At 40.6% G+C, this 15,867-nt stretch overlaps 1 protein-coding gene across 10 annotated transcripts in view; it reads left to right on the top strand.

Annotated features, from left to right (window-relative positions):
• Positions 1–15,867, top strand: part of zfhx3b (zinc finger homeobox 3b) — a 349,963-nt gene that overhangs the window by 16,532 nt on the left and 317,564 nt on the right. For 6 of the 10 annotated variants that reach the window (XM_030413357.1, XM_030413352.1, XM_030413354.1 and 3 more), the window contains one exon: positions 13,169–13,313. The exons of the other annotated variants lie outside the window; for them this stretch is intronic. The gene's annotated coding sequence lies outside the window, so the exon portion shown is untranslated. The remainder of the gene's footprint in view (positions 1–13,168; positions 13,314–15,867) is intronic. 10 annotated transcript variants of the gene reach the window in all.

Raw genomic sequence — 15,867 nt, 5'->3', positions numbered from 1 at the left:
GACATATCCTGGGGGAGTCAAGGATATGTGGTAAATAGTAGTTGTGATATCTATCTACTCCATGACCTCAGTCCACCACCGCTGATTAGATCTGCTGGGAGCATTTGTTCATGAATAAGACAGGCTTTTCTTGTAGGTTGAGTGAAGAAGAGGAGTATGAAGCTTGTGAGACGCCTCTCTTCGTGACTGCCACTTGGGAGCACTGAGGAAATGGAAGAGGAGGTGAAAGGCCAGGTGTCTGCCACAGAATTTAATTAGAAAGGCTGGATGCTTTGTCCTCTGTAAAGTTGCTTCAGGCATTCTTTAATTGCCCCATTCCCAATTTCTTTGAGCTGTCCCTTCTCTAAAGTTCATTAGTATTCATCTTGCTCGAGCATTTGAATGTTGATTTCAAGGATATTTTACTTCACTGTACTTCCTAACTCGTAGCCTCATCTTATTATTGCTTGAATTCATGCTGTATACACCTGATGAGCTCAGTAATTGACTGTGCTGATGAACTTACTTGCTATTAAAAGCTGTTTGAGAAAGTAACAGGGCATAATAAGACATTCAGAGTTATCACAATACAAGGACTAAAGAAATGGATAGAACATGACTGGTTAAGTATGATAATACTTATACTATAAAATAAGTCTGGACAGTATATTGATTGAAGTGATATGAAAATATGTATTGTCTTGTATTTTGGATACCATTATATCATGATATTGAATGAGTGTTTCCTGTTTAAAGGATGCAATTCAGTGAAGTGGTTTTATTTTCTTAATTTAACAGACTGTTTTGCTATTGAGGTTGCATTTATGAAGTGCTTTTGAGGACATTTCGAAATGTCCATATATTTATACAGTATATAGTTTATTGTGATGTAGCCCAAATATTTGTGCAATATTATTTTGAGGCCATATTGTCCAGCAACCAACCAACCAACCAGCCAGCCAACCAACCAACCAACCATTTCATGTTTGGTGTGCATACAGACCTTGCATGTCACTCACAAGCATTCCCATGTATCCAAAAAACAGATCAGAAACAATTATCTGATATCAGCAGACTTCTCTTATAAATAAATTCTCTTATAAAAATGAGAACCATGAAAATGTTCCTTTTTGTGTCAAACTAAACAAAAAGCTGTAGCATAACGTTTTTTTTTTTAGCAAATTTGCCTTTCTTAATTTTGCATGCCCTACAATGTGACTTCTTCTAAGGCGTTCTTGTTCCATTTGATATTGTGGAAAAATAAAAGAGAGCATTAGGCACAATCTGGGGCACTAGTTCTATACTGGTTGTTTTTGAGCTGACCATTATAAGACGTGACTTATAAGAAGAATTTTGAGATCAATCATGGATTGATTTAGCATTTAATGAAATCCATCAGGGGGCTTTGATCTAATGTTTTGATAAATCAGAGTAAGTAATAGGCAATTAACTGTCACATTTTCACGATTCTCATGATGGCATTGCTAAATATGTTAGTAATATAAGAATTAAAGAATGCTTTTAATGGAAAGCAAATTGCTTTTTTTTTAAAGTCTTTTCTCCGTCACCTTTATCAGCAGTGTTGAGCGCAGTTACCAGCATTTAAGAAGAGAAAGCTGAGATTAACCCCAGCAATAACACTGACCATCATTCATTAAAACTGTAATCATGCGTAAAATGAGATTGATAGAAATTCTTATAAAAGGTTGAGAAAAGGGAATAAAAAAAGGAATTATATGTCCTGATACAGGATTTAATAGACATGAAGTTAATTCAGCTGCTTTTAAAATATGGTAAGGCGGCAAAATCCTCCTGGGCAAATTATAGACTCCTTCACCACCACCACCACCACCACCACCATCATCACAGCATTTCTAACGGGAGACAGAGGTTATGCCCCCTCATGCACACACATTCACCTTACCTGTACAGCAAAGTGCCTACACACATACACCAGCACATTCTGCTCTGCAATATAATATCTGTTTTATCTAGTTGCTGGGAATAGTTAAATCCTTCACAGGGGAAGCACTCTGTTGGTAGGATTACCTCAGTATATGGCAGCCATTTCTCTTCTTATTATCACATTTTTTTCTCAACAGGCGAGTTTAAGGCCAGTGTTTTAAGGTTTAGCACATTCAATCCCTAGCTTTTACAGCGGATGAAATATTTATTTGGTTAATCACTTCAGTATCACGCTGAGCTCAATATCTTAAGTAGTCGTAACAGGATTACGTGTATTGTGGGTGAAAGGGGCACAAACATTTTTTACTTTTTATGGAAAATGCATTAAAAGTTTTCGAAGCATTTTTTTTTTTTTTTTTTACATTTTTTTAACTTTAAAACTCCTTTTGCTGACAGCTGTAGTCTCTCCATTTCACCGGCTCTGTCTCTGTAAATTTTAAATGTCTTTTGAACTTGGACTCATAGATGAAATGGAAATTTGCTTGCCTTTCCCTCACATTTAAGCATCACACTTACCTTTCTGAGTGCATCAAAAAGACAGAAAAAATAGGATTAACATTCAACATTAACATCGTTGCCTTGCCTGCTTCTCCATGGTTGCATTTTTTGTCCACTTTTTCCACAGCCCTGGCACCCTCCCCCGCATGGTTCACTAAAGAGTGGCGCTGTACCTGCTGTTTTAAAGGTTCATTTTGAACTTACAACCAAGGCTGACACCTGAGGAACCCTGCCTTTGATTGATTGTTGAGACCATTGATCTAATTTTGAAACCTTTGAATTTCTCCACTGCATCCCTCCTTTTTTTGTATGGAGTGGAATAAACCTAATTTCCTCGTGCCTCATGCAGGGCTCCACTCTCCAAGGCGGGAAAACAGAGTGAATAAATAAATAAAGAAACCCAAGAAACAGGTCTTTCACAGCAGCACAGAGATTTTTATAGACTCGGTCAATTAAATTTGTCTTATTTGGAACGATGGGGCTCCATAACTCAATAAGAAGTAATGTGGTTGAAAAGGCCTCTTACTGTGCGGCCATTAGGTGAGAGAATGTTACCATTGGAGTATTAGCATGCAGGGATTACGGAGGCATAAGACTGGTCCGAGCCAATTAGAATCAAGAGCGGCTGAGAAAGCGGAGGTGTGGGTAGGCATACTGGGCTACCAAGGCCTGCTGTGAGAGAGAGGACATCACAGCCGGGGCTTGATGGAAACACAGGAATGCTTCAGAGAGACACTGGCTTTTAGTCTTAGCATGGCAAAAGAACAACCCATGAGTAGACTCCCGTGCCATTCCAATCCAGACCGCAAGGGTTTCTCTTATACATTAATACTATAAAATTATTTTTATTGTGAAATTTTTTGCCTAAGCTAAAAAGGTTTGAATCGACTAAATTACTGATTCTGTTGTGTTGTTGCATTCAGTAACAAGCGCTTATTTGCAATTACTGTGACCACACACATCTACACCACGTTCATTTTTGTGTTTGGCCACTCCCATTTCCACACATGAACACAAACCTAAACCTACACTGCCAAATTTGTGGGCACCAAAGGGTGGGAAACTTTTATATGCCGACCCAACCGACAGTGACCGATAGAGCTTTTGCTCAAAACTAATAAAAGGATTTTATGAAAAGGAGCCATGGTGTCAACAAGAAAATTTCACAAGAGTTAAAATAATCAGCGATCAGTGTATAATTTGCTCACGATTACTGATCAGTTTGTTTACATGAGAGTACATATTTACAATTTGAAATGTTAGTGGGATAGAAATGGGTCTATATTATATCAGACACTGTAGACTTGAAATGTGGCTGTGAAAGTTTTGTCCATCAGGGCACAGCAGCAGTGGGTCAGCATGAATTCACAGCAAGATCTCACAGCGGGGACAAAACAATCAAACCACCCAAAAGCATCTGAAACCACTTCTACAGCTCTCTGCTGTTCATCTGTATGCTCATTATATTCTCAACAGTTATACAGTGACAGTTCTTAACAGTTGATTATGCTCCAGGAGAAGTTTATATTGTTTTGAAACATATTTACAAACATGAAAACTGACTTATCTTTTTGGGAAACTGTTGTATTGTAGATATTCTTCAAACCTATATTGCTACCTTTCAGGCATAGAACGGGTGAGGATTTGATACTCAAAGGATGATTTTTTTTTGTTTGGAGTGCCACTATTTAAGGGTTCTCTTTTTTTGTCATTGTGTAGTAAATCAGCTACCTGACAAACAATGTGTGTAGCACATTATGCAGTTATATTTATTCAGTTTGTATTGTCACTCTGCAGTGTCTTCATTTTCATAAATAGAAATCAGAAATTCCTTTTGCAAAAACACTTAAAAATACAGGCTTATTTACTGTGTCTGTGGCAGTTTGGAGAAGAGAGCATTTAAAGGAGGTGTGTGAAAGAGAGAAAGGCAGAGAGGGAAGTGCTTCTCTCTCTCCCTATCAGTGAACTCAGATGTGTCACTTGCTATGTCGGAGAAGGATGGAAACACAAAGTGCCTCAGGACATTGTAACAAAGTCCCTTGTGCCACCAGCCCCCCCGACACAATTACCCACTCATGTCTAATTGGCATTTGAGGCTTCTCTGCTTGATCGACCATGGCCACATCAGCATGAAGTGGCAGGGCAGCGTTTGCCAAGCTGTGACTTAACTGGTATCACGCTTTGTTACTCTTCTAGCTGCTTACATAATTTGCTGATGTAAATTTACTCTGCCTAATTAACATCGTCAGCCTCTCATTTAATCTGAACAGACATGGGATGCATCCGCTCCCTGGCGCTACTGTCCGTTCTACTGACTTCTGAGCGCTGGTGCGTAGGCCTGTATGTTGGCCAAGGCACTGGAGTTTATGCGACTTGGTTGAATAAATCCATTACTCAGTACCTACACAACTTACCCTTGGCATGTGTGGGTTGAGAGGAGGGGCTCGGCACGGGACAAACTTTCCCGAACTATGCTGAATTAAAAAATTAAGTTCACCTCAGTTGTTGGTTGATTGGAACTGAGCACTTAACTAGGGAATGGTTTAGACAGTGGTACAAGGACACAAATCTGACTGACAGGCCTCGCTGTGGAGAAGAGCTTTGTGTTATTTAAGGTGACGGCTCTATAGACAAATAATAATACTCTCAATTAGAGTCCCTTTCTCTACTTTACGGTCTCTGCAGCGCTTAATGGCCTGTTTGCAGAGAACTGTCTCTGGATGCTGGCACAGTCATCATTATCCAACCAGATCTCTTGTGTTAATAAATGACAAGCGTCTGGAATATTGATTTGCTAACCTTTAAAGTGGCGCCATCCAATGCAGAGTGCAGAATTATATGAATTTAACAAATGTAGGGGATTAAGCCCTGCGGGCGGGGATGTGTGTGTCTACATGTGAGGATTGATCCAAAGTTGCAAGTAACATTTCTGAACTGCTTTTACTTTTGTTTCAAATCTTGTCGGGGCAGAGACATCACCCCCTCAAAGTAGTTCATCCACCGTTGACGACCAACGATTGGGTTGTGTATGTAGAGAGTCGTTGATGCTGAAACAAGCTCTGCAGCTGGGGAGAGTTGGCCTGATATGTACCAAGCCACCCACTCATTCAGCCAGTCAGGATATTAGATCAGACTGGTGGTTTGTGATGGTGGCAGGGTCAGTGAGCATCTCATTCGAATACCCCCCCCCCCACCCCGCTCCCTCCCGTCGCTGCTCGCCCATTTGCTTGTCTGCCGCACTGCAGGGTAATCAGGACAGTGACACTTTATGAGAGAGGGGACGACAAAAGGATTTACACACAAAGCCTGGCTGAGGAATGTATCTCATTTGCCCTCAGAGTTTGAACCTGAGTGCATGAGCACAAAAGTTAAAAGGAATTAAGTTTGAGTACATTTAGTTTAATTTCTTTATTCTTTTTATTTTGATTTTTTTTGCTGTAGTTAGCTTTGCCGAGAAATGTCAAGGCTTTTAATGTAATCTCTACAAATAATGCCTGCATAATAGTAGTGAAGAATACTCCTCTTAGATTGGCCTTTTGTACTATTTCATGCTAATTCATAAGAATGATTTTACTCTCACTTGAAATATGTGTGCTATGTCACTGCAATCACCAACCATGCAAGGAAAAATAAGTTAAACGTAAGTGCCATGGCAAAGGAATTCTGTGTTCTTTCTAAAGATGTATATTACAGTTTCTGTGCGTGCAGTCTGCTAAGAAGAAAAGGTTAAGAATATGTATTGGGACATTGGTGGCAATCTGGGAGAGTGAGTCTGAAATTAGAGGTGAAAGTATTAAAATATTGATAGCAGCTCTCTGTGTCCATTGCTAGCCCATTTATTATTCATTCTACCTTGAAGGTAGCATGCAAGATGACCCCTTTTCATTCAGGCCCCTGCCTACTAACTCCTGCTCTCATCAGTCGTGATTCCATGTGGCTCCATTGACATTTTGCTCCAGTTCAGCTGTTGTGAACGAATGATTTATGTGTATTTGTCTTGCAGTTAGGTCTGTTGTCTTACGTCTTTTTGTGTGTGTGTGTGTGTGTGTATATATATATATATATATATATATATACACACACACAGTTTTTCTGTGTGACTGACTATCAGAATGAAGTCAGTCACACAGGGTCCAGTATGAAGTATATTTCCGTGCATTGGTATGTGTATAAGAACAAGTAGCCATAATGAATGAATTTGATATATTAATTGGAGGAGTTATCAATATTCTGGGCCCAGTTAGTCCACTTATGAGTATTCTGAATTTGTTATACAGCTGAAACCAACTAAAGGAAGACAGAACGGAGGTCTTTGTATATTACAGGTGTGTGGATGCTGTATCTAATAATGTTTGAACTCCAAAATGATGATTTATTTATAACACATAAAATGTTTTAAAACATGAAAGGCCTAAACTGTAAGATTGTTGTTTCCCTTGTCAGCATTTAGCCTTGTAACTTGTATTTTTATGTATACAATTTACAATATATCAAAGGTTTTAAAGGTACAAAGGTTCATTTAATATTCATTTTACAGCACCAGGGTTGTTGTACGTAAAGTGAGTTGTAGACCCTTGTCGCTACATAACAATAAAAACAAACAAAAAGAAAACTTTTTTAGGTTGTTGGCAGTGTAATGATGGTACTGATTAGGGTTTTATTCATTTAAAAGAATGTATAAACTTGATCTGTGTTTGCAGAGATTTGTCTGTGTTCGAACCCAAATTCAGTTAACAACATTTTATTTGGCAGTGTCATTTGTCAGACTTTTAAGGTTTCTTTTTGAATCTTAATCCATACCAGAAGATCAAGGATACATGTTGACTTATCCATACACACAGAATTATTTTAGATTTCCAACATCTCTCCCAAATGATTCATATTTCATATGCCTCTTTGAAGATCAGTGCAGAGCTTCTGCACAGACTTTGGTCAGTAATAAGTAGGAATTCCCCCGAGGGTACGGCTCATAGGTGCTGTTTATGTTGACCAATGGAACCACGGCCTGGAAACCGGAGGAGTAACGCTGTTGGGATTGAAGCAGGTGGGTTCTGGGCTTCAAAGACCAAAAGATAATCTGCCGAAAAAATCTAAAGCCCGGCTCTGAAATGTGCTGAACATCTACGAGCTTCTGCTCACAAAGACACGCGGCTCATCATGTGGTTCGAGCCAGCCCAGGAATGCTTTGATGCTGCTGATCCCCTAACTTTTGTTAGTTTATTTGACTGAGTTTTTATGTATAATATGTATTCCAAATTCTAGCTCTTCTTTAAAGAACTTAAAGGAAATCCTGAAGAAATAACCTTGGAGTTGGGGGCTTGTGCTAAAGCATCAGTTGATTCAAGGGCTCAGCTGCAAAATCTTCCATAACACAGAGGGAGAAGTGCCAGGTCAATCGCTGGATAAATTGTGGCAAAAAAATGGTACCACATAAGCACAGGAGATTTTTTTTTTATCAGGCTTATATCTTTTTAATTTTCTGAGCAGAATGACAATGTAGACATATTGATCGGCTTGTTTTTTTAACTTTTAGAATGATTTGATATCATGCAGCGACCACATCTATACACTTGAAGTTTTACTCTCAAACGACTTTCGATTTTCGAGGTTAAATAACACACTTGTATGGTGTTTTTTCGGCTTAAGGACTCTGTTTGCTTTCTGTAATACAGCAAACAAGAAGTAATGTATATACAGTATTTAATATTCATCATAGAGTTTAACTTTGTGGAAATATGGCTAAACGTGTTTCGAAGAGAAACAATTTTATTTGTTATGCCTCCTGAGGATTCTTTGTAAATGATTTGCAGCCAGGAAATTATTTAACTTGTATCTGGTCTTAAAGTTTTCTCAACATGCTTTCAGTATAAAGGTGAAAAGCAGCAGTGGTTCTTGTGTGACATATTTATCCTGTAAAACTCAAATCAGCAGAGTCTTATAGTGGCATCCTGCCACCAAGATCCACTTTGCTCCACTTTTTCAACCTTCTCCGTTCTTGCAGCATAAAGATGAACATGTTCTGTATTTCTCAAGCTCGTATGAATCGAAGCTGCAGACTTCCAATTTTTTATCACCTACAAGGTGAAGATTCAAAGCAGGCCTCGAAGTTTGGAAGCACATTTACGCTCAGTTCCAGGATTTTCTTAATTCTCTGGAGTGGCATGATATGAAAAAGCGAAGCAAATTTGGTCTTCTGACTGAGCATTTTGAACTTGGTCCATCTGTGACACATTCAATTACATAAATCTTTACTATTTTTCATATGCATGCCATGCTTAAAACTGCTAATAAATCTTTGCTGGTGCAGTACAAGGAGGTGGAGCGCTGGTCACATATTTGTTATGTCAAGGTGGTTTCAGTTGGAAATTGCTCAGCTCACATGATTTTAAGAGCAGAATGAATAGAACTAAGGCTAAACCAGCGAATGGGGGAAATAAGTCAATTTTATTTTCATCTTGCTATTCAGCAACATTTTTGAAGTAGGCCTGCTTCTTATGTAACTACTGTGGGTTGAGGTGGGCTGCATGTGTACACTTCTTGTGCTGTGCAGTGATCTACACCCCTTAAAAATGTGAATTATTGGCTTTTCTTTTCTCGTCAAAGCAGCATGTTTCTTTTTGTTACGTGAACCATCTTAAGTGGGCTTCAAATGAAAGCAGAATAACATGAAATAGATGGAAAGTAATGGAGGAAATGGCCTCCAAGGCTCCATCTTAGTTTAGAAAACAGGTTTTTGTAGCAAGTGATTGTGTTCTCTTTGCCTGCAGAGGGGGATGTTGCCCTGGACATGGACTCATGTCCTGTGTTTAAGGCGGCAGTAAGCTCACCACCTGCAATGACTTTTCCCCCTCACATCTGCTTAATGTTTTCTTATGCAGGTCTAAAGCATTTCATTATATTATGAAAGCCTGCATAGCTTGGTATTTTGATGCCCTTTTCCCGGTAAATTTGTCTTCCTCTGAGTTGACACAATCAGCTTCATATTGAAATACTGTGGAAATCTTGGTCTTTGTTCACTTACTTGTATTGTTCTTGGTAAAGTATGTACAAGATCTTTGCTCTGCAGTTGCAGAGAGAAATTAACGTCTCAAGTTTAATGTCATTTTGTAATTTACCAGAACATTAAACTGAGCTTAAAAAAAAAACAAAAAAAAAAAACAGATTTATTTTCTCCTAAAAACGTGCAGGCAAAAAGCCACTCAGCAGAGTGTTCTATGAACCCAGTCCATAAATATGAGAAATAGTTGAGGTTGAAGAATAGGCTACGGAGGTGGGAGATGAGATAGCGGCTGCTCAGATGGCCCCCCTCCCGGTGCCGGACGTCAGAAGGAACGAAGTAGCCATTTTGTGGCGAGTGCGGTGGTGCGGTAGAGATGAGATGGTTAACACCCTTCTGCAGTATAGCCACTCGCCTCTCTCTCCCTCTAATTTTCTCTCTCTCCCTCTTTCTTTCCCTCGCTCGCTCGCTCAGTCGACTATGAAGACACTTCATCTTCCCTGACAGTATGACCACTGCTGCATGTTCTGATGCGTTCAGCATACCTTCATTGCATCATAAATAAATCAGAGAAATGACTTTTTCTTTCTCTTTCTCTCACATGTTCCTTTATCTCTCCCTCTTCTGCGCCTGTTATCTTGAGGAGTCGCTGGGAAACGGGAAATGGTGTGCCGGTGGATTTCCTGTGTGTGCTCCCCCTCTTTCACTGTTCTTACTCCATGTGCGTGATCATCACCCTCCAAACCCCTTTTATATTATCTCAAAGGAAAGAAATTATTTTTGCCCCATAATGATATTCAGTCCTTGTTATGACATTATCTGCTTTAATTTTAATTTAAATGTCATGGATGTGAGGGGTTTTCTTAATTAATGTGCACACGGGATGCAAAATCCAAACTTGTATAATAGAAACAAAGTCATGTAATTTTTTTTTCCATTTTTAAAAAAGGCTTTGGGGGGCTACATTGTGACTCACAGGCTGTACAGATAGACTTGACATGCTTTGTTATTTGTGCTGAAACCAAAAAAAAAAAAAACACACACCAACACACAAGCACACATGTACATTTGTGGGACTGTAGATTACATGAGCAGGCGGGGAAGGGATGGGTGGATGGAGGAGAGGGGGGGATTTGGAGAAAGATTGTCAAGAACCACTCCCTCCCTCCCTGCCTCCCCCCTTACTGACTCCCAGTTACCCAGTCCCTCCACCCCTTCCTGTAATCTCCACTCCTCCACGGGTAGTCTCAAACCTTGTGTTCGTCCACCACCAACCAATTACCTGGCAACCCTGCCCTTATCCCCAGCACAGGCGTGATGCTGCTGCATGATGGGGTTTTTGTATATTGAATTCCATCTCCTGGTGAGATAAAGGGTGTAGGAACAGGGCTCTGCCGCTGTGCTAGATAAGTGTTTCTCACAAACCGTTCCTCGCCGCTTCTTCTGACACTGATTGTGGAGAAAAGAGACATTGGGGATGGCAGGGGGGAAAAGGCGTGGAGGTAGGGGGGGGGGGGGGGGTTGTTGTAGTGAGATGGGACCCAATTTCAGTATGATTTTCCTCTTGTTTTTAATTTGTTCGAAAGCAGCTCCCCGAGAGAAGTTGGATACAGCTCCTAAATTCTTTTCCTGTCTCATGTTTGGAAAGTCTTCGTTTCACTGCAGAGATCAATATTCAAATTGTAAGAGAATATTTTCTCCGGCATCTCTTCTTCTCATTGTAGACTTACCAAACACCAGATATTACTCTGTGGATCGATAGTTTATCTTCATTTAGGACGGCTGTTCAATCTGCAGAGGTGACAGTTATGGGTTGAGCAGCTCTGTGGAGTATCAGCTTTTATTCAGCCTCATCCCTTCCCTCTCAGTCCTATTTGTAAGCTGTCCTGAGAAGTGTCCCTTGGTACGTATGGCCTGAGCCAGGCCCATCTATCTGTCTTTGTCTGGCCCACTGCAGGGAACCACACACTCATTGGTTGTCCTGGGGAACAATGTAAGTGATGGACCACCGTTCATACATCAAACCTGCAAGCCGTTTGACAGTGCAGGACAGAAACATTGAAAATAATGACCACAGCAATATGTATCACAGGTTAAAAATAGAGCACCGCAGAGAAGTGCTGGCAAAGTTGAAGCAGCGAGTTCTTCTGTGTGACCCACCCAACCCTGGCCCTCCCACTGTTTTAGAGGTTAATGGAAGCTGCCTAGAGCGCAGAAGAAAAGATGTTTCCAGTTAGCCACAATGAGTGATATTCAACTACTTGGACACTAATACGCTCCAATTGAATTTCTCCCTTTGTCAGAGGGGAGTCTGTCCTGCTGTGGACCCTCCCTCACAGCTGTGCCCTTGCATCTCTCGCCGCTCATCCAGCACTGAGCCAAGCCCCAAAGGTCAAGTGTGAGGGGTCAAGTTTAACCTGAAACCAGACAGTGAGGGAGACAGGGGGGAGGGGCTGGGGTCACTTCTGTGCGCCCATATTGCACTGCATCAGTGTGTATGTTTGTATTTATCAGTCTGCAGCGTTGTCTGTTGTGTTTGTGGTCCTTTGGGTTCGGTAATCTGTTCTCATGTGGACAAGACCAAGTCCACTGAGGAAAAACTGCAGCCCTCTTGTCTAGTGACGTGGCAATGTATGTTTTTTTTTTAACATTTAAAAGCAGGAAACTACATCTGATCAGGTGAAAGGGTGAACAGAAACCCATCCTAATCCTACCTGCGATCTACAATACCACATTGCTCTCCTGTTTTAGTGGATCGGATCTGTGGATCTGTGGATCTCAGAGTCTCTTCATATGCATAAACATCTGTATCTCTTTCACTCACTTTCTCTCAGACATACAGACACACAGACACACAGACACACACACACACACACACACACACACACACACACACTCACAGCGTGAGTCAGCCCACACCTGGAACAGATAAAGGGTCTTTCATGTTTGCGAGGCTATCCTGAGGTCAGTGAGCGCTGGTGTTGAGAGCTAGTTTTACTAGGAGTGAGTGGAGCGGGAGAAGAAATGAAAAGAAACCATATATATCCAGGTGTTGCAGAGTTAAGGAAGTTTTATTAGTCTATAATTCCTTCCTTGATTCCTTCCTCAACCACTATAGAGATACCCCCTTGGCATTATACCTTGCCCATCTATTGCACAGTTGTCTTTTGAGCAAGAAGATGGATAACAGTCTGCTCGGTGCCTTTTGAATTATCAACAGTGCGGCACATAGATAAAAGTCTATGTTTTTGTCAAGCTGCCATTTTAATCTTGTTTCAGGCATTTAAGGGAGAATGTGTGCTTTTGGTTGGATTCCCCGCTGAGTGTTAACTTCCACTGTATTAACCTCTATCCTCAAGGCTTTCGCCCGTCAATAACTTTGGTGCGACACGATGATGTTTCTGAGCTGCGAACTCTCTTACACATACATAAACATTTGCAGAACAAAAAGTGAAATATAAACAACAAAGAGGCATTTATAGAAAGCATCAACCTCAGCTCAAACTTCAGCTGATCCAACAAACATTTGAGTATTACTACTGTATGCCGTGTTGATTTCTCTGAGCTCCTTGTTTGATCATTACTATGTACCCTATGCCCATTCTCCTGATATTACTTTTGACATTTTCTGGCGTCACCTTTTTTGACCCTGTGCTGCATGTATTGTTTTTGTTGCAATAAAATGTAAATGGGCATTTTTAGAATTTTGGGGTGAACTGTCTCTTTCAGATTTTTGAAAGAACTTTATAATGAGGCAGTTCTGGAGGAGCATCAGTCTAATTCCAACCCAGCTGAGGATGTCACGTGTCATGGCCCTTGTTTCTTTTCCTGTTAAAGTGTTTCCTGTCCCTGCACCACCAACAGTCCCATAAAGGTAAAATGCCATATAAATTATCTTTGAATGTCACAGATGTAGGTCGTACATTTGTTTTCTGCTCGAAGGAAACCTCTGTTTATTGTGGTTGTGTGAGTGCATGCCTGAAATGACTGAATAGAGCTCCAAATGTCCAGTTTCTCACAATAGTCACTGGAAGAGAGCGAGAGAGGTCCGTGACATCCGTATCCCTGTAAAGTTTCCGGTGCAGGTGTAATTCCCTGTAAAACGCCCTATAATTTACTGCCCTTTGGGAGCACACTGTCTCAGGGTGTGAAAATCAATAGGATAGCGGAGAGGGATTGGGCACAGTGTCTATGCTCTGCCACACTATGGTAGCGGTTAGGGTAATTCTGTAATGGCAGGGGATGAGGTTCAACCTATCTAACGCTCTATCTGAAGCAGATAAATGTTTTACAACACCGTCGTTTAACCCTTCCTTCACACTCCACCCTACCCCCAATGTCTCTGAAGGCTGTACTCAGGGACTGCCCCTAGAGCTGAGGTCCAGACTGTGGTGGTGGTATTAGTGTGTGAGTGTATGTATCTGTGTGTGTGTGGGGGGGGGTTCATCCCTGCATCTCCCTGGGTGTGCATTCCCACTCTTAATGCTCTATAACCTTGTAAAGATAGCCTGAGGCGTTTTAGCATATAGCTGATCTTCAAAACCCCCCAGTTGTTTCAGAGGGAAGCCATGCGGAAAACATGCATTGAATCTTACAAGATGCTGCATGTATAATGTAGCATACAGCATATCATATAGACCACTGAATATTATAACCCTAATGCACCTCTACGCATGCAAGGGTGGGTGATTTCGGGTTTTAAACCAATGAGATTGATAAGGATGATCATAGAATACGTGGGCTAATGAGGAAGTAGTGAAATGATGGAGGATAACTCCCGGAATCAATCAGACTACAGAGCTATTGCCTTGACTTTGTTTCTAATAAAAGGAAGAGTGAAGCCTTTGTATGAATGAGAGCTGGAGTGTGTGTGATGGTGAGGAAATGGCTGAAGAGGGAGATCCCACGCAGACTTACATCCCGGTCTGCATGACGTGTCTCAGCTTCAGCAGGGAGACGCAATTCATTCTGTCAGAACGGAGCGGAGAGATCTCATTGTGCCTGCCTGGATTGGCACCAACAGCAATCACTTGTTTCTGATTTATTAGATAGCCAAGGAAATTAATTTTGCTCCAAAATGCATGGTCGGAAATTAGATGGTGAAATTGTGTGAAAGAATCGGTGATTGTTTTCCCTCCCTGCTATCCCTCCGGAGGTACTGATAACTGCTGATCTCTGTGACACCATTAATGAAAAACTTATTCAGATTCAGAAAAAAACTGTCTTCAGCGATGTTGTAATTAACTTGGCTATCTCTACAGCCCTTAACGTGACTTGAACCACCCATTAACATTCCCACTAAAAAAGCTAGCCATTACCACTCAGGTCAAAGCTGGATACGGACCTTAGGAAGTTCTGCCCTCCATTCGACTTCCTGTCACATGTCTTTGGAGCTCAGGTCCTTGACTTGCACAGCTGGATTAGCTCTCTGAAGTAGTTTAAGGTATCAGTCATGCTATCACATCCACTTTATACTGAAATACTCAGATAGCCCTTTCTTTGCACATTGTTTTTGATTTTAACAACATGCAGCAGCATGTGACACAGTTAAGATGAGGTTACTGTAAGTAATACAGTTTGATTATACCCCTGCACTAGTTTAGTAATAGTTTCACATTATGTGCTATGGTGGTCACACTTAATCGTTACCGTGTCCATGGATGATCACATTCATTATCTGCCACAGTGTGTATCAGTAGCTAATAGCTAATGCAATCTCAGTGTGAGACAATTGACTGTGGAGAAAAAAATTCACGCTGTCACCTTCTTTTTTTTGACCATGAGTAAGTGTCACTGCTAAAGGCTGTGCAAAATGAAGTTTAAAGTTTATGAGTTTGTGATTATTCTGCTAGTGTGTACTTCTTTAAAGGGTGCTTGGTTTTTGTGCATGAGTATATTTTTGCTCGGTCATAGTTCAGGTTTTCTTTAAAGTAAAGCTGCAATGACTAGCCAGTTAATTGATTAGTCAATTAGAGTGTGAAGTATTTTGATAATTGATTAATGGCCTCAGTCATTTTTTGAGGAGAAATGTCAAACATTTGTTGGTTCCAGCTTCTTCAATCATATCATTTGCTGAAAGTCTTTGGGTTTTGGAATGTTGGTTGGACCAAAGAAACAATCTGAAAATGTCACTTTACAGTTTTTGAAGCTATGGTGAACATTATTCACAATTTTTTGATATTTGTAGACTAAAGGTTTAATCGATTAATCATGAAAGAAATTAGCAGATTCATTGAAAACAAAATGAATCCTTAGTTGTGGCCCTGGTATTTTGAATGATTTGTGTTAATGATTTTGCACACAGTATGACTCTGTATTGTATATATCGTCTATTTATTCAAAAGCTTAACCTTTGTGATTATGTGTTTTTGTTGGCCTGCCCTTGGGGTAAATGGCTGTATGAAGTATATTTTCTCAACTCACACTGT

Source organism: Sparus aurata, chromosome 4, assembly GCF_900880675.1.
Source record: "Sparus aurata chromosome 4, fSpaAur1.1, whole genome shotgun sequence".
In the NCBI taxonomy this organism is placed as follows: domain Eukaryota; kingdom Metazoa; phylum Chordata; class Actinopteri; order Spariformes; family Sparidae; genus Sparus; species Sparus aurata.
Note: the sequence above shows the minus strand (reverse complement) of the source record. Positions and strands in the feature narration are given on the sequence as shown.